This window comes from Trichosurus vulpecula, chromosome 2 (assembly GCF_011100635.1).
Source record: "Trichosurus vulpecula isolate mTriVul1 chromosome 2, mTriVul1.pri, whole genome shotgun sequence".
Classification (NCBI taxonomy): Eukaryota; Metazoa; Chordata; class Mammalia; order Diprotodontia; family Phalangeridae; genus Trichosurus; species Trichosurus vulpecula.
Genome location: NC_050574.1, coordinates 404,318,331 through 404,344,008, shown reverse-complemented (window position 1 = coordinate 404,344,008; position 25,678 = coordinate 404,318,331). Strand labels below are relative to the sequence as shown.

Genomic DNA, 25,678 nt, shown 5'->3' with positions numbered 1-25,678 from the left:
TTTGTGAGGTGTGGTGGAGGGGTGGACTGGCTGCTGGAAGTCTCTTCTTCCCCTAGGGTTGCACTCCAGCATGGGTGGTCTCAGCTGTTCTCTGTGATGGTGTCTGCCATTTTCCCTGGCTGTGTGGCAGCATGTCTGAGTTCTTGGTGTGGACATTTGCTAGCTGTACCCTCCCAAGGCTCAGAAACTCCCAGTGTTCTGCTGAGGTGGGGCCTGCTGGGACAGCTCTCTTCTTCTACTAGTCTCCTTCCACCATCATAAGAAGGACCCTCTCCCCAACTTCTTGAGCTAAAGGGCTACTGTAGCCCCATTTCTGGATCCTCTATTCCAGGGTTTCTCATGAGGGAATATTATCTGGGAGAGGAAGGGAGGAATGAGAGCCATTTTTCCTGGTCATCATGGCTCCCAGGACTTCAAGAAGGCTCGTTTCAACCCTTTAGACTGTGGGCTAGAGGACTCAGGGGTAGCCTGTGGACACATGCTCTGCTCTGGTATCTCCCATAGCTCCAACACACTCCTGTCCTGGGCTAAGAGGCCCGCAGATGGCCACTATAGATGGTACTTTCCCCCTGGGCCTGCTCCTTTTCCCGTGTTTTGCAGGCCCATCTCTCTCCCAGACCATTGTGATGGCAATGTTCCTCTGCTGCTCCTGCTTGGTGTGATCTGGTGCTGTTGCACATGCCCAGCACTCCTGCCCCACTCATTCTACCAGTGCTTCAAACTCTTGTACCCATCCACTTTTACATTCCACAGGAGATGGAAGAATAATATGGCCAGTCATTCATTGTACTCAACTTGCAATGTATACATGTGGGTTCAGGAAGTCCAGTGTGTGTGTGTGTGTGTCTGTGTGTCTGTGTGTGTGTGTGTACACAAATACACACACATACATGTATATGTATACATGTATATGTTCATGCACATATGTATATATGTATTTGTGCATATGTATGTACATGTATATACTATATGTGCATGTATGCATGTGCATATGTATGTGTGTATATACACACATATGTACATATACACATGCACACAAATATACACACACATATATAGACATAAATATGTATGTGTATATGTGTGTGTATATGTGTATGCATATATACACATATGCACATATATATATATTTATATATTCTACATACATATACAAATACACACTCACACACACATATGTTTTCTTTTTCCGTTGATCACAGTTTATATGACTAGGGAAAAATTAGTCTTTGACAATGATTCCATGCAATTTATCCACATACCACTACAATCATTCTTCATTGAAGATCTAGTAGAGTATGAAATAAGAAAGAGGAAGAGAGAAACATTAAGAACAATAGACAGTAAGAAGGAAAGTGAAAAATCTAATCAATGAAAAACGTTATATGCAGGTGCAGGAAAATATTACAGAACAATCAATGGGACATTCCTGGCTGAGTTTATAACAACAGTCACAAACACAATCATAGTAATGGCTACTATTAAAATAGCATCAGTATATGCTTTAAGATTTAACAAGGGAATTATATGATTTAATACATTTTGTTTTATAGATTCATGATCTTAAAGAGGACCATGCACATGCCTGAATGGTTTGGAATTGTGCAGTATATGAAATTGTCCAGATAGAAGGCAGAGGAAGCATAACATTTATTTAGATGTGAGAAAATCCAGTCCCATGACCAATAATTCCAATTCTGTATAGTAGCAATTACATTCTAAAACCAGTAAGCTTACCTCAATTAGTAACAAGGAAATTATAACAAAGTACTATAGCAAGGTGCTAAGACATACTGTAGCTTCCCCTGTTACTAGGGCCTTCCTATAAAAAAGTCACTCACAAATCCTAACTCTTTTCTCAGCACTCTGTCCTGCAGCTCTGCAACTCCAAGTTCCTTGATCTCTGCAACTTTTTCTTGTTCAGCAGTCTGCACTCTGCATTTTTTTTCAATGCTGGCTGTCCCTTTGTGTCTGCTACCTGAATGTGTTCTTGATGTTTGCTTCTGAATCCTGTCATTCTCTGCTCTGCTGCTCCCAGTTCTGGGCTCTCTTTCTATGCAGTCCTAATTGTCATCTGATTGACTAAAACTCAGAGTGCACATACCATTTGCTCTCGTCTTAGCAACTCCTCTTAGGGTCCTTAGGACTTCAAGGCTCCCAAACTAGCAAACTAGTTTTCTAACTAGCAAAATGGTGTAAGCCTGGTGACTCATACCTAGTTAGTAAAATGGTATGGGCCTGTGTCTAATCAGGTATCCCTTTGCTGGACCCACTTGAGGCCTATTCAATGGGTGGGGAAGATCTTCAATCACATTAATACTACAGGTTTTCACAACAGTCCTTTGAGGCAGGAAGGAACTATTATTATTCCTATTTGGTCTTGCAACTACTAGGTGTCTGAGGCTGGACTCCAAATCAAGACTTCTTAATTCTAAGTTCTATGCTCTATCCCATGTGACACTTAGTTGTAGCAGCATCAGCATCAGCAATAGTACCATCACCATCATCATTACTTACATCTCAATATTACTTGTAGTTTTACATCATGCATTACATATTATTTTATTTGATCCACAAACCACATTTTGAGAAAGATAATATTAGTCTTAGAAATGTCTTAGAATGTCTTAGAAATGACGAAACTGAGGATAATAGAGATTAAATTACTGGTTCAAGGAGGAATTTCAAATCATGTTTTAGTTTATTTTATTTTAGTTTTTACTTCATCTCTCAATTAGTACATGCTTAACTGAAGAAACACACAAAAATACTACTGCTGAAGCTAATGGAAGTGGGAATGTAAAAGGATTCTAAATTCATTAGATGAATTGCCCAAATTTCATTAAAGAGAAAGTAAATAAACTTGGAGGATTGATCCACAATTCTGGAAGAAGTGGAAGTTGCTGTCTTAAACATGAGACCATGAAAACCTCTTGTGTTGCCTTTGAATTCTAAAGTGTTCTATATGCTACTTAAAATATTGATTGGATCTAAATTTCCTTTCACAAAGTTTTAAAAATAAATGTAAGGAAGTGATGAAATGGATCCTTCTTAACGTGATCATTTAATATGGTAACAGCTATCCAATAATATTTTATCATTTGATTATATTTTATAAGTTAGAAAGCATCTGTTTCATTATTTAAATAATGAAATCCTAAACTACGGTATTGGCATTGAGTTCTCTAATTGTTCAATCTTAAAAAAAAAACACCCATAATCATTATCATGGAATTAAAGCCATTAAATCATGAACTAACTAGAAATAGACAGGCATTTCCATTAGCAAAATATGTAGCTAGGTGGTGCAGTGACTAGAGTGCTGGCCTAGTGTCAGAAAGAATCATATTCCAGCATGCAAATCTGGCCTCAGATAATTATTAACTGTGTGATTCTGGGCTAGGCACTTAATCCAGTTTGCTTCAGTTTCTTCATTTGCAAAAATGAAATGGAGAAGGAAATGACAAACAGCTCTAGTATCTTTACTAAGAAAATCCCAAATGGGGATGGGATGAATCGGACATGACTGAAAAATGATTGAACAAATCAGTGAAGAGGTTATAATAAAAGACATTCATACTTCAAAATGTCTAGGATCTGTGACTTCATCCTAACCCTCCACTGACATAGTTGTAATCCCTTCTGGAAATAGATAATGTTTCTGATTTGATGTGGTCTGAAATACTCATTTTGTAGACAATTAGGTGATGTACTTCCCTGAACATATGTAAATCTTTGGGCCATAAATTTAGCATCTAATTCCTGGTTTTTCTGGGAGCCAGGATGAAGTAGTAAGCAGTAAATCATTATTTCTGTCCCATATTAATCTCCAAACAACCATGCAATAGCACCCCAGAACAAATCCTGGAATGATGGAACCAGCAGAAAGATGAGGTGGATCAGTCTTTTGGCATGGGAGACTTGGAGAATCTGTAAGAAAGATCTGAATCACTCAAGTAAAAAGGGAGCACAGTTCAGGAAAGGAAGCATCCGAGCAATTCCATGTAATCCCCACCTCAGGAAAGCAGTGGGAGACCCTGAGTCTCAGTGTGATGGAGCAGCAAACAACAAGACCGGGACCACCATGTTCCTTAGCATAAACAGGGAAACCAGGAGACTCCAGCTCCAAGAACCACCACATGCTTCACTATAGCCCAGGGCAGGAGGATGGGAGGCATAAGGGGGAGGATAGAAGATGTCCTCCAGAGGCCAGAACTTCATGTGTTTCAGCAAAGCCCAGGGCTGATGGATGGGCATCTTTAGGCTGCCAGAACTTGCTGTCCTTTAGCACAGACACAGGCAGGCATCCTTCAGCAGTGAGAAATCCCTGTGCTTCAGTGTTGCCCCTGGGAAAGGCAGAAAAATCCCACATGGCCTCAGAATATGACAGAAACCAACACTAAGACTCCAGCTCAGTGGCAGGTAAGCTTCCAGACACCTAGCAGCCTCTAGCTGCTAGCACTTGATTCCCCAGTACACAAAAGCAGTGACCAGGCCCCTGACTTCTGACACAGGAATCTTGAGAATGTGCCTCCTGTGCCCCAGTCGTGAAGCTCAACTTTAAAAGTCAGGGAATAGGAAAACAGCTTGAGTAAAAAGCAAAAACAAACACTGACAATAGACTATTTCTATGGGAACAGGGAAGATCAAAACACAAACTCAGAAGAAGGCATCATTGTCAATATGCCACATCATACTTATCAAATTGGCTAACCTGACAAAATGAAAGGAGAATGATAAATGTTAGAGAAGTTGTAAAACTGGAAATACAGAATACAGAAAAGGAAGGACACTACACCTAGCTAAAAGGCACCATAAACAATGAAGCAGTATCATTGTTTAATATATATGCACCAAGTGCACAAATTCTTAGAGGAGAGGTTAAGGCAGTTACAGGAAGAAATAGACAGCAAAACTGTAATATTGGGAGACCTCAACCTTCCCTTCTCTGAATTTGATAAATCTAACCTCAAAATAAATAGGAAAGAAGTTAAGGAGGTGAACAGAATTTTAGAAAAGGCAGATATGGTAGACCTCTGGAGAAAAATGAATGGGGATAAAAAGGAATACAAGTTTCTTCTCAGTGGGACATGGCACGTACTGTAAAATTGACCATGTACCATGGCATAAAAACCTCACAATCCAGTGCAGAAAGGCAGAAGTAGTCAAAGCATACTTTTCAGATCACGATGCAATAAAAATTATTTGTAGTAAAGAACCAAGGAAAAATAAGCTAAAAATTAATTGGAAACTAAAGAATCTAATTCTAAAGAATGAGTGGGCCAAAGACCAATCATAGAAACAATTAATAACTTCATTCAAAAGAATGACAATAATGAGACAACATACCAAAACTCATGGGATGCAGCAAAAGCATTTCTTAGGGGATGTTTTATATCTCTAAATGCTCACATGAATAAAGTAGAGAAAAATGAGATCAATGAATTGGGCATGAATCTGAAAAAGCTAGAGAAAGAACAAATTGAAAATCCCCAATTAAATACCAAATTAGAAATACTGAACATCAAAGGAGAGATTAATAAAATTGAAAACAAAAAAACTATTGAATTGATAAATAAAACCAAGAAGTGGTTTTATGAAAAAAACAATAAAATTAATAAAGCTTTGGTCAATTTGATTAAAAAAAAAGAAGAAAATCAAATTACCACTATCAAAAATGAAAAGGGTGAATTCACCTCTAGTGAAGAGGAAATCGAAACAATAATTAGGAATTATTTTGCCCACTTGTATGCCCATAAATTTGACAACCTTAGGGATATGGATGAATATCTACAAAAACATAAATTGCCCAGGTTAACAGAAGAGGAGGTAAAATTTCTAAATAACCACATCTCAGAAAAAGAAATTGAGCATGCCATCAATGAACCCCCTAGGAAAAAATCTCCAGGGCCAGATGGTTTTACATTTGAATTTTATCAAACATTTAAAGAACAATTAATTCCTATACCTTGTAGACATTTTCGGGAAAATAGGTGAAGAAGGAATGCTACCAAATTCATTTTATGACACAAATATGGTACTAATACCCAAACCAGGTAGAGTCAAACCAGAGAAAGAAAATTATAGCCCAATTTCCCTAATGAATATTGATGCAAAAATTTTAAATAAAATATTAGCAAAAGGACTGCAGCAACTTATCATGAGAATAATACACTATGGTCAGGTAGGCTTTATTCCAGGAATGCAAGGCTGGTTCAATATTAGGAAAACTATTAGTATAATTGATAATATCAATAACAAAACTAGGAGAAACCATATGATCATCTCAATCATTGCATTTCTGCATCATTGATGCAGAGAAAGCCTTTGACAAAGTAAAATCCCCATTCCTATTAAAAACATTAGAAAGCATATGAATAAATGGAGCCTTCCTTAAAATTATAAATAGCATCTACTTAAACCCATAAACAATCATCATTTGTAATGGGGATACTATCAGGGGTGAAACAAGGATGCCATTATCACCTCTGTTATTCAATTTGTTACTAGAGATGTTTGCTGTACCAATAAGAGAAGAAAAAGAAATTGAAGGAATTAGAATAGGAAAAGAAAAAAAAAAACTAAATTATCACTTTTTGCAGACATATGATGATTTACTTAGAGAATCCTAGTGAATAAATTAAAAAAACTACTTGAAGTAATAAATAACTTTAGCAAAGCTGCAGGATATAAAATGAACCCACACAAATTCTTCAACATTCCTATATATTACTAACAAAGCCCAACAGCAAGAGATAGAAAGAGAAATTCTGTTTAAAGTTACTGTAGACACTATCAAATATTTTGGAGTCTACCTGCCAAGACAAACCCAGGGCCTATATGAACATAATGAAACACTTTTCAAGCAACTACAGTCAGATCTAATTAAATGGAATAACATCAGTTGCTCATGGGTAGACCAAGTTAATATAATAAAAATGACAATTTTACCTAAATTAATTTACATATTCAGTGCCATACCAATCGAACTACCAAAAATAATTTTTCAGAGCTGGATAAAATAGCAACAAAATTCATCTGGAAGAACGAGAGGTCCAGAATATCTAGGGCATCAATGAAAAGCAATGCTAGGAAAGGTTGCCTAGCCATACCAGATATTAAACTGTATTATAAAGCAGCAGTCATCAAAACTACTTGGTACTGGCAAAGAAATACAGTGGTGGATCAGTGGGATAGGTTAGGTACACTAGACACAGTAGTCAACAACTATTGCAATCTGCTCTTTGATAAACACAAAGAATCCATCTTCTGGGCTAAGAATTCACTATTTCACAAAAACTGCTGGGAATATTGGAAAATGGTAGGGCAGAAACTGGGCATAGACCAATGTCTTACACTATATACCAAAATAAAGTCAAAATGGGTTCATGATTTAGAAATAAAGGCTGTTACTATAAGCCAGTTGGGAGATCCAGGAATAGTTTACCTGTCAAATTTATGGGAAAGGGAAGAATTTTTGATCCACCAAGAGATAGAGAGCATTACGAAATGCAAAAATGGATAATTTTGATTATCTTAAACTGAAAAGTTTCTCTCTAAACAAAGCCAATGCAACAATGATTAGGAGGGAAGCAAAATATTGGGAGAAAATCTTTACAACCAATGTCTCTGATAAAGGTCTCATCTCTAAAATACACAGGGAACTGAGCCAAATTTATAGGAATATAAGTAATTCCCCAGTTGAGAAATGGTCAAAGGATATGAACAGGCAGTTTTCAGAGGAAAAAAATTAAAGATATCTATAAGAATATGAAAAAAATTTTCAAAATCACTACTGATAAGAGAAATGCAAATCAGAACAACTCTTAGGTACCATATCCCTCCTGTCAGATTGGCCAACACGACAAAACAGGAAAATGATAAATGCTGGAGAGGATGTGGGAAAATTGAAACACTGTTTCATTGCTGGTGGAGTTGTGAACTGATCCAGTAATTCTGGAGAGCAATTTGGAACTATGCCCAAAGGACTATAAAACTGTGCATAGCCTTTGTCCCAGTAGTACCACTTCTAGGGCTGTATCCCAAAGAGATCACACAAGTGGAAAAGGAACCAGCATGTACAAAAATATTCATAGAGGCTCTTTTTAGGGTAGCAAAGAATTGGAAATTAAGGGGATTCCCATAAATTGGGGAATTGCTGAACAACTTGTGGTGTATGAATGAAATGGAGTACCATTGTGCTATAAGAAATGGGGAATATACAGACTTCATAATAACTTGGAAAAAACCTACATGATGTAATGTTGAGGGGAGCAGAACGAGGAGAATATTTTACAAAACCACAGGTATATTAATTCTGTGATGACTAACCTCATCATTCTTGGCTCTTCTCAGCAACCAAAGGTCAATGACAACTCTAAAGGACTCATGATGGAGAGAGCTATCTACATCCAAAGAAAGAACTATAGAGTTTGAATGCAGACTGAGGCACACTATTTGATGTCCTTTTTTTCTTTTTTTTTTGTTTCTTCTTTCTCATGATTCATTTCAATGGTCATAATTATTCTTTACAACTTTACTATCGTGTAAATAAATTTAATGCTAAGTTATTGGGGAGGGGGTGGAAGAAAATCCTGAACTCTAAATCATGTGGAACTTAGTGTTGTAAACTAAAAATAAAAAAAACACAATAAAGGAAGAAAAAATAAATGGAAAAGAATAAATTGAATAAATGAACAAATACTGGTTTGTATCTGATCTACAAAAGGGAATTTAAATCTGAACACGTTTTGCTGTAGGACAATTTTTTTTAAAGTGACACCTAATTTTGGTACTGTTACTCAAGTGCTGTGTTATTCTATATGTCAAAGGTTTGATTATGTCTTTTTCTTAAATTTTGGTTTTAATTACCATTGTAAAAATAGCTTAGGAATAGATATAATAATAATTTATTTCTTCTGTCTGTTGCAGCTTTGGGGATTTAAAAGGCTTTTTAAAAATTAATTAATTTATCTTTTGTTCCAACAAAAAAAAATCAATGGAAGCATGAAAATGTAAACAAGAAAGAGAAATCACAAGGGACTTACTGAAATTGAACTGTTTTGTTTACATTCCTACATGGAAAGATGATGTATATGATTCATGAGACCTTAGCATTAGCATAGCTGAAGGGATATATATGTATACATATATATATATATGTATACATATATATATATATATATATAGATATATATATAGACAGAGGGCACAGGGTGAGTTGAATATGAAGGGATAATATTTTAAAAAAATAAAATCAAAGTAAGGGATGAGGGAGGAATATATTGAGAGAGGCTGAAAGGGAGAGATAGAATGGGGTAAATTATCTCACATAAAAGTGGCAAGAAAAAGCAGTTCCTGTAGGAAAGCTTTAAAAGCAGATGTTCAAAAAAAGTTTTTGTATGCAACTTGGAAATAAGATGGACAGTCAATGGGGCAAAACATCCCTCCATCTTCATTTTCTTCTCTTCATTTCCCTTTCTTTTTAATTCTTTCCCACTCTGGCACAAGTCTGAAACATTTATGTGTAAGTCTCTTTATTCTTCAAGCCCTGGAGGAATCCCTCCTCAATAGACTTTCATGGCATTACACTTTCTTGGTTCATCTCCTACCTGGCCTACTGCTCCATATTCTCCCATGCTGCATCAAGTATTTTATCTCACACATGTAATATAGGTTTCTAGTGAAGTTACTCCTGACCTCACATCCTTCTCTTCTATACATTTTTATTTGCTGAGTTCATTATTTGCCAGGGTTTTAGTGATCATTTCCTCTCATAGAAGTCCAACATCAATATATTCAGCCATAATTTCTCACCTGAGCTCCAGTCTTACATCACCAAATTCCAATTAGATTTCTACCTGGATTTCCCATTAGCATCTAAAGCTTAATATAACAAAAATATAGTTCATGATGTTTCCTTTTAAAACTGAAAACTCAGAAGAGCTGAGATTTGGGCTAAGGATGCTCCTTAGAATCCTATTACAAAAGCACAGGAAACTAACAGAGAAAGATGAAATTCCTGAAATCCTGTTGACGTTGCTTAGCACAATAGATCTAGGGCTGGAAGAGGTGTCAGAGGCTGCTCTACTTTAACTTCTTCACTTTGCAGACAAGGAAAATGTATAGAAAGAGAAGGATGTGAGGTCAGGAAGTTGACATAATTTTCCCCAAATGACAATGAAATGGCAGCTGTCAGTAGATTCATAAAATACTCTATTTTTATCTTCAAGTTTATATTCTGGGTATGTGTTTATTATCCTGGGAGTATCAACATAATATATGTCAGCAAACATGGTCAAGAGATCATTGATGGAGAAGCAGCTGGACTCAACATATATGTAGCTGTAAATCTCTTGAGAGCTGTGGATGTCATTATCATTGTCCCTGATTTCCTGGGATGCTTCAGTGCTGAAAGAAACTCCTTGCATGCTACTCTCGTACTTCTGATTGTGATTTATTCAGATTGATGCAGATGTGGTAGGTATTGTCTACAACTCTCCAATTGAAGAATCATTTAAAAAGAGTTTCTAGGAACAAGTGAAAATTTTGACTCAAGATGGTACTCAACAAGAAACATTTAAAACCAATGCGGACAAATTTCAAAAGAAGTGTAAATGCTGTGGCTTGATCGATGGAAATACTAACTGGGGAAACAACTTCAAACAGTACTCTTCATCATGTGAATGTAGAAATAATACTGATACAAATGAAGTCATATTATAATATGTGGGTAACAAGTTTACAAAGAGATATGTGGTGACTATGTTATAAATTATTTATCGAAAATTTGGTTATTGTTGCTGGAATTGCATTTGGAGCAGCAGCGATTGAGATATTTGGCTTGGTGCTTTCTATAGTCTTATACATACTGCTGGATTGGGGGGGAAATGAAACCACAGGAGTTAAGCTGTCACCAACAAAATTTTCCTTTTAACAATTTCCTTTGCTGTTTAAAAATACAACTTTGTCAAGCAGTATTCAATTTGCTAAAATATTACATTTTACTGAAAGCATAGGTAACTTCATTATGCCTAAGGTGTCTTTAAGAGTTAAGTGACAATAATAATATGAATGTATATTTTTATTCAGAATAAAAACACATTTCGCTTTTATTGAAAAAAAAACACCTTAGTTCTCTTCGAAACTTCACAAATTCTGTTAAGGACAAAATTATCCTTCCTGTCACTCAGGTTCTTGAATGTAGAATTGTTGTTATCTTTTACCATTCTCTATTATCTCACATTAAAAATTAGTTCTCAAATGCATTGATTTCACTTTCACTACATCTTCCTATTCATCTCCTCTTCTCCAATCAAAGTATAACACCAAACTGGTCAGACATTCATCACCTTTCACTTTCATAACAATGGCCTTATGATGAATCTCTCCACATTGAATTTATCCCCTCACCAATGCCTTTTCCAAACAATTGCCAGAAAACTCTTCCTACAGCACAGTTCTGACCATCACCCCTTGTTTAGCTCTCAAGAAGCATCAGCGATTTTTTATTATTTCTAGAATTAGATAGAAATCCTTCAGCTTGATAATATAAGCCTTTCAGTGTTTGAATTACAAGGTCTACAAATATCCATCCAACTGCTCTTGAGAACTCTGGCAGATTAAAGAAAATAGTCATTGTAAGGCTATAAATTATGTTTTATGGGCTATAGAAATTTTGCATATAATATAAGGAACTGATAATTAGTGTATGCAGGAGACAGAGGGCAATGAAAGCATTTATGATTTTTTGCATAAAATTTTGCTCAAAAATTTGTTGTTTAATTATTTACTTCTCACTTGACAATCTGATATCTTCTCATCATGATATACTTGGGTATGAGATCTATAAGATCCAATTTTACCTAATCCAGTAAGTTATCTTGTTCATAAAATCAGAGGATCAGAGATTCAGAGATGGAAGGTACCACAGAAAACATTTACACCAGTCTCCTAATTATACGGCTAAGAAAAGTCAGACTCAGAAAGGTTAAGGGGTTTTTCCCAAATCTCGTAAGTAGGAGAGATTGATCTGAACACAGATCTTTTAACTTGTTCTGTCTTACTTCTTTTTTTCTACTTTATTGCCACCTCCTTCAAGAAGTCCTACCTAAGTAACATTCTCCGCCCCCTCCCCACACCCTGTAAGCTAGAAGAAATCTCTCCCTCCTATGAATTATCAGAGGACATTCTTCTTATCCCTCTTAAAATACTTATCATTCTCTATTTGTTCTAGTTGTTTTTCTCATTCCCCTTACTTTATCTAGTTATCTTCATAGGACTTAGAACATTTTTTTCACATAACAGGTGCTAGATAATACTAATGTCTTTTTTAGATACTTAATCTTGGTAGGAAGGTGGCACTGGAAGATTGAAGACTTTGATAGCTCTGGAAAGTACTGCAAAGTTAGAAATATTTTGAGTGACAACCTGCAGTGTCTGATATTCAGACATTGCATAAATTTTATGATAGTCCCACATACTAGGATGTCATAAGATTGGGCATGGTGGTCTTGAGAACACCATGAAAATTTTCCCTTTATGGACACTGAAAAACATTTTTTATAACATTAGGCTTCACTGTCTCTCCTTAAGAGAGGCTATAAACTCATAGAATATGCTCATGGAAAAATACTGAAAAATAACTGACAATAAATTTTTCAAAGGTTGCTACAACTGTGTCCCTCAAATAATATTATGTCTACCACCAGCTTGTTTCTCCCTGATAACAAACCCCTTGAATAATATTTTGCCTGGCCTCTGATATATAATTTGGCCATTTCCAGAGAGGCTATCCAAAATCATAGTACAACAACCTCACTTTCAGAAGGGCACTTTGGAGCATACCCTCCACCTCCACTAGTAGCACATTTCTCTGAGAGAGCAACTTTTCCTCCAGCAGAAGCATTTTGTTGTTATTCTTCAGACATGTAGATTCTTTGTGACTGGCCAAAAGAGAAATCCCTACTATTTGCATTCATTCTGAGCCAGGAGGGCCCAAAATGAACATTAAGTGTTGCTTGGGCAGAGACCTATTGTTATCCAATCCCTGAGACTCAGAAGGAATTGGATTTAAGGCTTGGTCTTTGAACCCCAAAGCAACTAGGTTGTTTTTGGCCATTGAAATTTCCTGTTCTTTGGCAGAACACCCTCAGGTAAGGAGACAGGAGAGGGGAAGGGGGTAGTTTGGAGGGGAGGAAAGTGGAGAGGAGGGGAAGGGAATCTGAGTTGCCCCACTTGAACAAGCCAGCTGGGTCCTCATTCAAGAAGCTCAGACTACTCACAGATCATGGTTTGTCCTTCCTTCTCAAAGAGGACCATGACATCAGGGAGCTAATGCCATGACTTGCAATTGAGTTTGATTTGATTGAGGGAGGCCTGTGGATTGTTAGTTCCTACCTGAACCTTCTAGCTAGGAATACTAATGAGATCCTTCTCTACAAAGAATTTTCCTTAGCAGAGCTAGCTGAATAATAAAATCACTATTGTCATAGGATTTCTGTATAACTGAGGGATAATTGCATCTATTAATTAATAGGTGAAAATAAAATCCCAGTTATTGTGCCTAGTAACTGCTTTCTACAATCTGGGTTTACTATCTTTCTCTCCTGAGCACTCTCGCTATTTTTGGACCCAAAGATCACCCTTGATAAATAAACTTGACCATACCTAGGCACATGTAAGTTAAAGTCTTTGTTTTGAGGCTTTGGAATATTTCCCTTTGGTCAAATTTGATAAATTTAAGTAGCTAACATTTAAATAAAGTGCCACAAATCTCAAAATCTGTAAAATGTAAAATCAATCATAAAATTTTTTAAAATAAAACTAATATTGAGGAAAACTTTTAATATATTCACTTTACTATTTAAATACTCTCTCCTTTATAGAAAATGTAGTTCTGTGCCCAAATAAAAAGGAAATCTTATAATGATGGGTTTTATATCCAGCTTAGATGTGTATGAACTTGAGAGGGTCCTTAATTTTCTCTCTACCTTGCTCCTGATATTATTAGAAAATTATAATGAGAAATAGTTATCCACAACTTGGGGGGGAAGTAAGGTTGAATATGAATTAATCTACATCTCCTTTAATAATGTTAGTTTCCTATTCTTTTCACCAGTTCTTGTCTGTGTCCCTCAAATGGATTAAGGTCTGCCATAGCACCTAAAAGCTTATTTGGAAGTATAACAAGGTAGCATAGTAATCAGCTTTTCACAGCTAGAAGCAGAAATGGCATTTACTACTGGTAGAGAATTTTGAAAAGAAATGTAAAAAACAAAACAAAACAAAATAAAACAAAAACAATTGAATAATCTAACCCTGTGGGCAGCATGCTCACTGTGATAAAGATGAGGGTAGTTTCTTTGGGTCCTAGATAAAGAATTAAGTGAAGTATTTACATAAACATAAAATAATTCAAATACTTAGCCTCACAATCTATAGAAATGATCTTCTTATTTAAATAGTTTTTACCAAATGAATTCAGAAATTATTTTTTATGAGTGTAAACATTTCTATTTTTCAAGTGTGATGATTTTTTGAAAGATTGATAATAAGTATTTAGTGATTGGAATAAATTTGACTATTACTTCAATTAATACTTCAATAGCTCAAGTTTCTTTTTTAGAGTTCATAATTTAATCATGATTTAATCCAAATTCTAGAATATAGTTTTTATATTATAATCTATATAGGATTTTGCATATGATTTTAACTAACATTAAGCAATGTAGACAACCATTTGAAATTAAGAAAATTTAAACTTTTCTCCTCTTCTATTATTGTATCAAGTATTTATTTTTGGAGGGGGAGGACAGGGCAATTTGGATTAAGTGACTTGCCCTAGGTCACACAGCTAGTAAGTGTGTCAAGTGTCTGAGGCCAGATTTGAACTCAGGTCCTTCTGACTCCAGGGCTGGTGCTCTACTCACTGCACCACCTAGCTGTCCCCAAGAATCGAGTATTAAAGAATCTCTATAATTCATACCAGGTTTCTAGTTTTGTTTGTTTTGGTTTATTTTGTTGTTTATTTTATCCCCCTATAAATCAAACTTATGTGACTTGTAAAACCTTATGGTAATAACAGAGTTCAGAAAATGTGCTCACATGAAAAGAATGATAAAGATTAAGTAGAGAGTAATGAGGTTTAGAAAGAAGATTCCAATTTATAGATTAAATTTTCAGGGGCTGATGTATAAAGGAATCTAGACAAGTTGTCAAGAATGAAGTGTAGTTTGGACAATTCAGGGAGTAACCACTTTGATGAGATCACTAATCCATTAAAATATATTACCAGAATAATTTTTTCTAGTCATACCTTAAATTTTCATGTATCATGAGTTGCTCTAAATTGGGCTTTTAACCACTCAACAAGTGTTAAGTAACTAGAATTTTGGTAGTGATTGTGGAAGACAACAAAGAAATGTAAGACAGAACTTGTCCTTTTAAGGATTTTAAACAATCCATAAGAACTTTAAATTTTCCTAAAATACTAAGTTACACTTCCTTCATGTATTATGGAAATAAGCAAGAACACATACATGTTTGTGTGTATAAAATTAAGAAATTATTAGCATGGATGCAAATATACCATGCCAATGCTTATTAAAATTATTTTTATGTCATGAAAAAGATAAGTAGATTTTGTTTACTAAAATGCCATTTTCTCTTTGTTAACAAAAATATTTTGCACATTAATGCATTTAGACCTAATTCTAGTATATTTGCTTATTAAAATATTTTCTTATTTGTTTTTTGCACTCAATGACTATTGAATTAAATTGAACTGGAGGCTCTCAAGGACACCATTTGCACACAGAGATATCTCCAGGGAACAGCATTTGATGGGACTACACTTAAAGAAGATCCTAGAATGTTGACAGAAAAAAGACATGTGTATCACTAAACTTTCCCTCCCCTGCTTCCTAACACCACAAATATCATGCTGGTTTATTAGCAAGAAATGATTGAGAGAAAGGAGATGTCCGGTACTGGTGTAGTATACAATGCAAGGCAAAGTCACTGCCCATAAGAAAATACATGAAGTTAATTGGTCTTTGGATGACAAGGTTTTAACTGTTACTTAGTAACTGTGTTACTTTGGACAAATCACTTTTTTCTTCAGTTTCTTAATATGTACAGAGAGGAGATTAGTTTATGGTGGGTAAGCTCTAAGGATTTTTCCAACTCTGAATATATTCTTTGATGAGAGTTCTCTTTCATCAATGAGCCTGTTTGCTCAGCTCCAGCATCATGGTAACAGAGGGAAGTACTGTTTGAATCCCATTTTTACCCATCAGTACCAGTGTGCCCTGGGACAAATCACTAAAACCTCATCAGGCCTCAGTTTTCTGATTTGTAAAATAACAGGTTTAGTTTGGATGACCTTCAAGATTCCCTCTAGGTGTAGAATTGATTCTAGCATACCCATCACTTAATACATGGGGAAATTAAGCTCTGTTTTTTTCAGTTGTCCCTTTGAGTATAATGTTTACTCATTAATCAAGAATGGTTATGCAGCTTAGAGGTCAACCGGTCCAATGTCTTCATATTAGTGATGAAGAATCCAAGAATGAGAGAAAGTTAGCAACTTGCCCAAGGTTGCTCAGGCAATAAGTGATATATCCAAGAATTCAAATTCAGCCTTCTTTCTATTGTACCTCAGTACCTTCATATCATGAGAGGGAGTATTGCAATTAGAGACAAGATAAACGTGATGTTAACTCCTTCCTTTGATGCTTAATAGTAGTGGGATTGTTGATGAATCATTTCTTCTCTAAACCTCAGTTTCTTCCGTAAAAGTGATCTAATAATCCCTACAGCAAAAGATAACCTTCCCCTCCATAGCTACCTTGTACCCACTTCGTATGTGTCTTGGGCAGAACTGGTTATATGTGACTATCTCTCCTCTTTGAACGTAAATTCCTGGAAGGCAAGGACTGTTTTCACTTTTTCTTTGTATACCCAGTGATTAATACAATAAAAGCTTAATGACTGTTGCTTATTGTAGACTGAGTGACTGAAAGAATGGAGAAGTAGAGGTAGAGCTAGGCTCAGAGTCAGGTAGACCCCTGATCAAGTCCTGCCACTAATACAAACCAGCTGTGTCATCCTAGACAAGATGTTGTTTAACCTCCCATCGCCTAAATCATCCCTTAAAGCCTCTCAAAATACAAAGTAGCATCTCAGAAGTACTAAGTAAGGGAATATTTAAATTGGTAGAGGGTATTCAAAATGAAACATGTTTTTTTAACTGTGATTTTATTTAAAAAATAAAATTCAAGGAGAAAACTTCCAGTACCCATGCAGATTCCCAAGGGTTCTGCATGCCCTTGGGTCTGGTGCCTTTTCCCCTCCTCAATTTCACTTTTCAACTTCCTTTTGTATATGATCTTTCACCATTGTATTGCCTTGAGGCCAGGTACTATCTTTGTTTCTATTTGTATGTTTCTCTCCAGCCCTTAGCGCAGTGCAAGTCATGGAGGAGGTTGATAACATTTATTGGTTGACTGATTTCTCCACATCCACACTGAAAAATGAGGAAACTGAGTCACCAGTTCTGCCTTTCTGATGATTTAGACAGATACTTGAAAACTTCTTTCAAAAATATTTATTTTAAAAATTCTTTTCTAAAAATTTTAAGTACCAAATTCTCTCACTTACTTCCCCACTTTTCTCCACCCACTGAGAAGGTAAACAATACAGTATCAATTATACATGTAAAATCAAGCAAAATATATTACTATGTTACCCATATTTAAAAAAAATCAAGAAAAAAACTGAGAGTTCCATAAATTCTTTCTCTGAAAGTAGACTATATTTTTACATCATGAGTGCATTGGAATTGTCTTGGATCACTGTGTGGATCAGAGTAGCCAAGTCTTTCACAGTTGATTATTACAACATTTTTATTACTGTTCATAATGATCTTTAGTTTCTTCTCACTTCACTGTGCATCAGTTCAATATAGGTCTTGCCACCTTTTTTCTGAAGCTGCCCTCCTCATCATTTCTTATAGTACAATAATACTCCATCACAATTATATGCTAGAAGTTATTCAGCCATATCTCAATTGATGAGTATACATTCTATTTCTAATTCTGCACCACCATAAAAAAGAGATGCTATAAATACTTTTGTACATATAAGTCCTTTTACTTTTTCTTTGATCTTTTTGTAATACAGACCTAGTACTATTATGGCTTTTCAAAGGGTATGGAGAGGCTTATATTCTTTAGAGCATAGTTCCCAATCCTTCTCCAGAATAATTGCACCAGTACACTAGAAGTTCATTAATCTACCATATTTTTCTCATTCCCTCCAGCATTTTTCATCTCTGATAGGTATAAGGTAATATCTCAGAGTTGTTTTAATGAGCAATGGTTGCTTGATTGTAAATTATAGTTGTTTTAATTTGTTTTTTTCTAATCAATACTGATTTAGATTTTTTTTTCATATGACTTAGAAAGCTTTGATTTCTTCTCAAAACTACCAGTTTATATCCTTAGACAATTTATCAGTTGGGAAATAGCTCTTATTTTTATGAATTTGACTCAGTTTTATGCTCAATGTATGAGAAATGCAACCTTTATTAGAGAAACTTCTTATCAACTTTTCAATGTTCCTTTAGTATCTATGGTGGTTGTATTTTTATTCAATCATTTTTCAGTTATGTCTGACTCTTCATGACCCCTTTTGGGGTTTCCTCGGCAAAGGTAATAAAGTGTTTATCACTTCCTTGTCCAGGATATTTTACAACTAAGTTAATCAGATTAAGTGATTTCCCCAGGCTCATATAGTGAGTAAACCTCTGAGGCCACATTTGAACTCAAGAAGATGAATCTTCCTGAACTTCAGACTTAGCACTCCATCCATCATGCCACCTAGCTGCCTCTTATCTATGGTACCTTTTAACAAAATGTAGTTTCTTTAAGTATATCTTTTATTTAGGTCTAATATGTAATTATGTTGGTCTGAGACCATGGTTGCTAGACCTGCTTTTTTTTAGTTTAGCTGAAGTATGATAGACTCTACTCCAGTCAATTATGCATTTCTCTTCCAAGCAAAATAGAATGAGTCCTTCACAACATGAGTATTGTGGAAGGGTTTTGTATAATGATGCAGATGTGGCCCCTTTTGTATTGCTTGCTTTCTTAGGGAGGGTGGGTGGGGAGGGAAGAGGGGAGAGAATTTGGTACTCAAAGTTTTAAAAGCAGATATTCAAAAATTATGATTTCTCTTTCTTGTTTACCTTTTCCTGCTTCTCTTGATTCTAGTGTTTCAAAGTCAAATTTTCTATTCAACTCTGCTCTTTTCACTGAGAAAGCTTGAAAGTCCTCTTTTTTATTGAAGATCCATATTTTGTCTTGGAGCATGATACTCAGTTTTGCTGGGTAGGTGATTTTTGGTTTTAATCCTAGCTCCTTTGACCTCCAGAATATCATATTCTAAGCCCTTCTATCCCTTAATGTAGAAGCTGCTAGATCTTGTATTACCCTGATAGTGTTTCCACAATACTCAAATTGTTTCTTTCTGGCTGCTTACAATATTTTCTCCTTGATCTGGGAGCTCTGGAATTTACCGACAATATTTTTTTTGGGGAGGGCAATCTTTTTCAGGAGGCAATTGGTGGATTCTTTCAATTTCTATTTTACCCTCTGGTCCTAGAATATCAGGGCAGTTTTCCTTGATAATTTCTTGAAAGATGATATCTAGACTCTTTTTTATCATGGCTTTCAGGTACTCGAATAATTTTTAAATTATCTCTTCTGGGTCCATTTTCCAAGTTCGTGGTTTTTCCAATGAGATATTTCACATTGTCTTCTACTTTTTCATTCCTTTGGCTCTGTTTTATAATATCTTGATTACTCATAAAGTCACCAGCTTCCACTTGCTCCAATCTAATTTTTAAGATAGTATTTTCTTCAGTGGTCTTTTGGATCTCCTTTTCTATTTGGCTAATTGTGCCTTTCAAGGCATTCTTTGCCTCATTGGCTTTTTGGAGCTCTTTTGCCATTTGCGTTAATCTATTTTCCAAGGTGTTATTTTCTTCCGTATTTTTTTGAGTCCGCTTTAGCAAGTCATTGACTTATTTTTCATGGTTTTCTCACATCACTCTCATTTCTTTTCCCAAATTTTCCTCTACCTCTATAATTTGCTTTTCCAAATTTTTTTGAGCTTTTCCATGGCCTGAGACCAGTTCATGTTTTTCTTGGAGGCTTTTGATGTAGGCTCTTTGACTTTGTTGACTTCTTCTGGCTGTATGTTTTGGTCTTTAGCACCAAAGACAGATTCCAAAACCTGAGTCTGAATCTGAGTCTGTTTTCACTGCCTGTTCATGTTCCCAGCCAACTACCTACCCCTTGAGTTTTTCATCAGATTATGACTCCTTGTAAAGTAGAGAGGACTATGTCCCAAGTTTGATGGGCTGTGCCATTGTTTTCAGATCCATTTCTACACAGCAAGCTCTGCCACACCAGTGCTCCTCTTCCCTCAATAACTTCCAACCCAGACTGTGACTCAGATTTAAGCAGGCTCTGCAATCCTGCTCTGATCTGCCACTTAATTCTTCCCAGCAAGTGGGCCTGGGGCTGGAAGCAACTGCAGCTTTACTTCCGTCCTCAGAGCTGGACCACCTCTGGTCCCCCCAGAGCAGTGGCCAAACTGTGAACTCCTTTCACTCTGTCCCCACAGCTTTTCCCACTATCCTTCTCTGTTGTCTTTGGTGTTTGTGGGTTGAGAAGTCTGGTAACTGCCACAGCTCACTGATTCAGGGTGCTATGGCCTGTTCCTCTTCACTCCAGGTCTGCTTGGTCTGGGTGCATCTCACACTGGGCTCTGCTCTGCTCCCAGCTCTGTGTAATAGACCTTACCCAGGGACCATCCATTCTGTCCTGGGCTGGAGCCTTGCTTCCCCCGATATTTTGTTGGTTCTGCAGTTCTAGAATTTGTTCAGAGCCATTTTTATAGGTGTTTGCAGGGTCCTAGGGAAGAGCTTTAGGCACATCCCTGCTTTCCAGCCACCATCTTGGTTCTATCCCCTGTATTCTGTTTTTTGATTTATTCTGTTATCTGCTTCCATTTTATGGGTGATCTCATTCTCTTTACATTTACAATTATGATAACTATGTATTTCTCTCCATCTCATTTTATTTTGTTTCTTCTTTCTTTCTTTTTTAATATGTTTCTGCTGAAAAGTCAATTTTTCTTCTACCCATTGTGTCCCTTAATTTGTCCTTCCTTTTATTATCTCTCACCCTTTCTCCTTTCCCCTTCCCATCCTATTGCCCTATTAGTTAAGTTACATTTCTATAAACAACTTAGTGTGTATATATATATATTCTTCGTTCTTTGAAACTATTTTGATAATAGTGAGTCTCAGTCATTTCCTACCTCAGCATGTTCCCATCCACTGTAACAGCTCTTCCTTTCATGCCTCTTTTATACAAGAAAAATTTTCACATTCTACCTCTCCCTTCCTGCTTCTCTTATTCTCCCTTTTTCTCACCTTTTCAATTCTTTTTTGGGATCATTCCAACATAGTCAACTTATACTCATGTCCTATCTGTATAAACCTCTTTTAACTGCCCTAAAACCATAAAGTTCTTAGGAGTTAAATGTATCATCTTCTCACATAGTAATGTAAAATGTTTAACTTTATTGAGACCCTTAGAATTACTCTTCATGTTTACCTTTTTAAAAATCTCTCGCCTTTTTTTGAATATCATATTTTCTGTTCAGCTCTGATGTTTTCATCAAGAATGATTGAAATTCCTCTATTTAATTAAATATTAATTTTGACCCCAGAAGATTATATTCAGTTTTGCTGGATAAGTTATTCATGATTGTAATCCTAACTCCTTTACCTTCAGGAATATCATATTTAAAGCCAGCCACTCCTTTAATATGGAACCTGCTAAATCTTGCAGTATACTGTGGCTCTATTATATTTTTTTGTTGCTTGTAATATTTTCTCTTTGATCTTGAAGACCTGGAATTTGGCTATAACATTCTTGGGAGTTTTCATTTTGGGATCTCTTTCAGGAGGTGATTGATGGATACCTTTATTTCATATTTGACCTTCTGGATCTAATAAATCAGGAACAATTTTTCTTGACAATTTCTTGAAATATGATGTCTAGGATCTTTCTTTGATCATAATTTTCAGATCTTCAGATAATTCTTCAATTATCCATCCTTAACATAATTTCCAGGTCAGTAGTTTTTCACATTTTTTTCATTCTTTTGACTTTTTTATTGTTTCTTGATGTCACATGGACTCATTAGCTTACATTTTCCATTTTCTAATTTTTAAGGAATTAATTTCTTAAATGAGATTTTTTTATCTTTTTTTACATTTGACCTTTTCTGCTTTTTACATAGTTGTGTTCTTCAGTGATATTTGGGCCTCTTTTACCATTAGGCCATAATTGATTTTTAAGGTGTTATTTTCTTTGGTATTTTTTGTACCTCTTTTACCAAGCTGCTAATTCTCTTTTCATAATTTTCTTGCATCAGTCTCATTTCTTTTTTCCCTTTTTCTGTCTACTACTCATCTCTTGCTTTAACTTTTCCAAGAATTTTTGTTTTGCAAGGATCGATTGAACATTTTTCTTTGAGGCTTTGTTAGTAGCTGTCTTTGCATTGGTTTTTTCCTCTGAGCTTGTATCTTGGTATTCCTTACCACTTTAGTAACTGTTATGAACATTTTTTTGGAATTTTCTCATTTTCTGTCCTATTTATTTATTTTGAATTTTATCTTAAAATTGGTCTCTGTTCATCCAGTAATAGAGAGGCAATGTTTGAAACTTCAGGCTTTTCATACTGATGTTTTCAGAGCTAGTTCTTAATATCTGTGAGGTTTTGGTGCTTCCAAGGTGGTGTGATTCTGGGAGGGGTGTTACTGTTCTCTTGTTTAGTACTTTGGTCTTTATGGAAGAAGGTCCCCTTGCCTCCTGCAGCCATAAGTGCTTTCTTTGCCTCGGAACCGTGACCTGCTCCTTTGTGACTGAAAACCAGCACTCCTTTTTGCCCTGGAGAACTACAAATGGCAATAAAGTTCCCAATCCATTCTAGCTGTATCCAGTACCAACAAAGAGTTCCACATAATGTCTTTCTTAACATTTGTCTGACACCCTTACCATCTCTGAATACTCCTAAAGTTTCTGCTGCTATTCTAGCAACCACATGTTTGGGTTTTGCAAAGGACTCTACCCCACTGCCACAAATGTTTTGTGCCAACCTCCTAAATTTTTTAAGAGAGGTAAAATGTCTCATTCTGAACATATGTTTACTCTATTAGTCTAAAATTTGATTTAAGGTACTATAGCTGTTTGGAGGGAATGTTGAGAGAACATCTCTAATCTGACATTTTGGCTCCATTCTTATCTTAATGTAATTATTTATAGTAACTTCCAGATTACTGTAAAAGAAATAGCTATGAATGCTTTTCAGACAATAATTTATTGTAAATTTGGAAAATGATCTGACAATAATTGAAAAAAATACTGGTATTATTTATCATATGGCACACTGTACTTCAAATGACTATGTGGCACAAATATAAAACCTTACCTCATTTTTTCTTTTAAAAAGAGAAAAGTAGTTACTTTGTGTATTTATGACAAGGTGATAGATGCTTAAATAAAAGAGAGGTTTGATGATAACAGAGTAGATCATTTCAGTTATATAAAATGATAAATCCTTTTTTATAATATAAATCAATGAAATTAGTATAATAAAATGAATTCTAAAGTGAGAAATCTCAACTATAGGATTATCAATTTATACCTTAAAGAGACCTTACATAGTATTTCTGTGAGAAGTTTATTATTCTAGAGATATTTATAATTACTGGATTAGAGAAGAACAAGAGTCATTCTCTATCAAATAAGTGGGCAATTAATATGGATAATTTGCAAAAACAAAACCACGTGTTTTAAAGAACCATAAGAAAATACCATCAATAAGACAAATGCAAGTTGAAATAACCAAGGCTTCTCCTCATATCTACTAAATGATTGATGATGAAATATATTAAAATATTCATCTAGGAAGATGGCGGCTGGTAAGCACGGACTAGAGTGAGCTCCGTACCCGAGTCCCTCCAAAAACCTATAAAAATGGCTCTGAACCAATTCTAGAATGGCAGAACCCACAGAACAGCAGAGGGAAGCAGGGCTCCAGCCCAGGACAGCCGGGATAGTCTCTGGGTGAGCTCTATTCCACACGGAGCTGGGAGCTGGGAGCTGGGAGCTGGGAATGGAGTGGAGCAGAGCCCAGCCTGAGCGGCGTGGACGATCCAGACCAGAAGCCAGGCGGAGGGGGCCCTAGCGCCCTGAATATGTGAGCTGCGGCAGTTACCAGACCCCTCGACCCACAAACACCAAAGACTGCGGAGAAGGTTAGTGGGAAAAGCTGCGGGAGTGGAAGGAGTTCGCGGTTCGGCTTCCAGCCCCGGGGGCAGCGGAGGTGGGGCAGCTACAGCTGTTGTTACTTCCGGCTCCAGGCCCACCTGGTGGGGGGAATTAAGTGGCGGATCACAGCAGGGGAGCACAGCCTGCCGAAGATCTGAGCCCAGTCTGGACTGGGGGTCCTTGGGGAAGGAGGAGTGCGGCTCTGACAGAGCTGGCACCTCCCCCCCAAACGTAGAACATAGAACTCTGTAATCTACAAGCAGTCATACCCCACTGAAAAACTCAAGAGTCAAGTTAGTTGGTTGGGAATATGGCCAGGACGCGAAAACGCGCCCAGATTCAGTCTCAGACTTTGGATTCTTTCTTTGGTGACAAAGAAGACCAAAACATACAGCCTAAAGAAGACAACAAAGTCATAGAGCCTACAACAACAGCCTCCAAGAAAAACATGAACTGGTCCCAGACCATAGAAGAACTTAAAAAGGATTTGGAAAAGCAAGTTAGAGAAGTAGAGGAAAAATTGGGAAGAGAAATAAGAAGGATGCGAGAAAACCATGAAAAACAAGTCAATGACTTGCTAAAGGAGACCCAAAAAAATACTGAAAAATACACTGAAGAAAACAACACCTTACAAAATAGACTAACTCAAATGGCAAAAGAGCTCCACAAAGCCAATGAGGAGAAGAATTCCTTGAAAGGCAGAATTAGCCAAATGGAAAAGGAGGTCCAAAAGACCACTGAAGAAAATACTACTTTAAAAATTAGATTGGAACAAGTGGAAGCTAGTGACTTTATGAGAAATCAGGATATTATAAAACAGAACCAGAGGAATGAAAAAATGGAAGACAATGTGAAATATCTCCTTGGAAAAACCACTGACCTGGAAAATAGATCCAGGAGAGATAATTTAAAAATTATTGGACTACCTGAAAGCCATGATCAAAAAAAGAGCCTAGATACCATCTTTCAGGAAATTATCAAGGAGAACTGCCCTGATATTCTAGAGCCACAGGGCAAAATAGAAATTGAAAGAATCCATCGATCGCCTCCGCAAATAGATCCCAAAAAGAAATCTCCTAGGAATATTGTTGCCAAATTCCAGAGCTCCAGATCAAGGAGAAAATACTGCAAGCAGCCAGAAAGAAACAATTTGAATATTGTGGAAACCCAATCAGAATAACCCAAGATCTGGCAGCTTCTACATTAAGAGATCGAAGGGCTTGGAATGCGATATTCCGGAGGTCAATGGAGCTAGGATTAAAACC

The 25,678-nt window shown here is 36.2% G+C and overlaps 1 pseudogene; it reads left to right on the top strand.

Annotated features, from left to right (window-relative positions):
• Positions 1-10,184: 10,184 nt before the first annotated feature.
• LOC118837259 lies at positions 10,185-10,936 on the top strand (annotated as a pseudogene).
• The last annotated feature ends 14,742 nt before the right edge of the window (positions 10,937-25,678 follow it).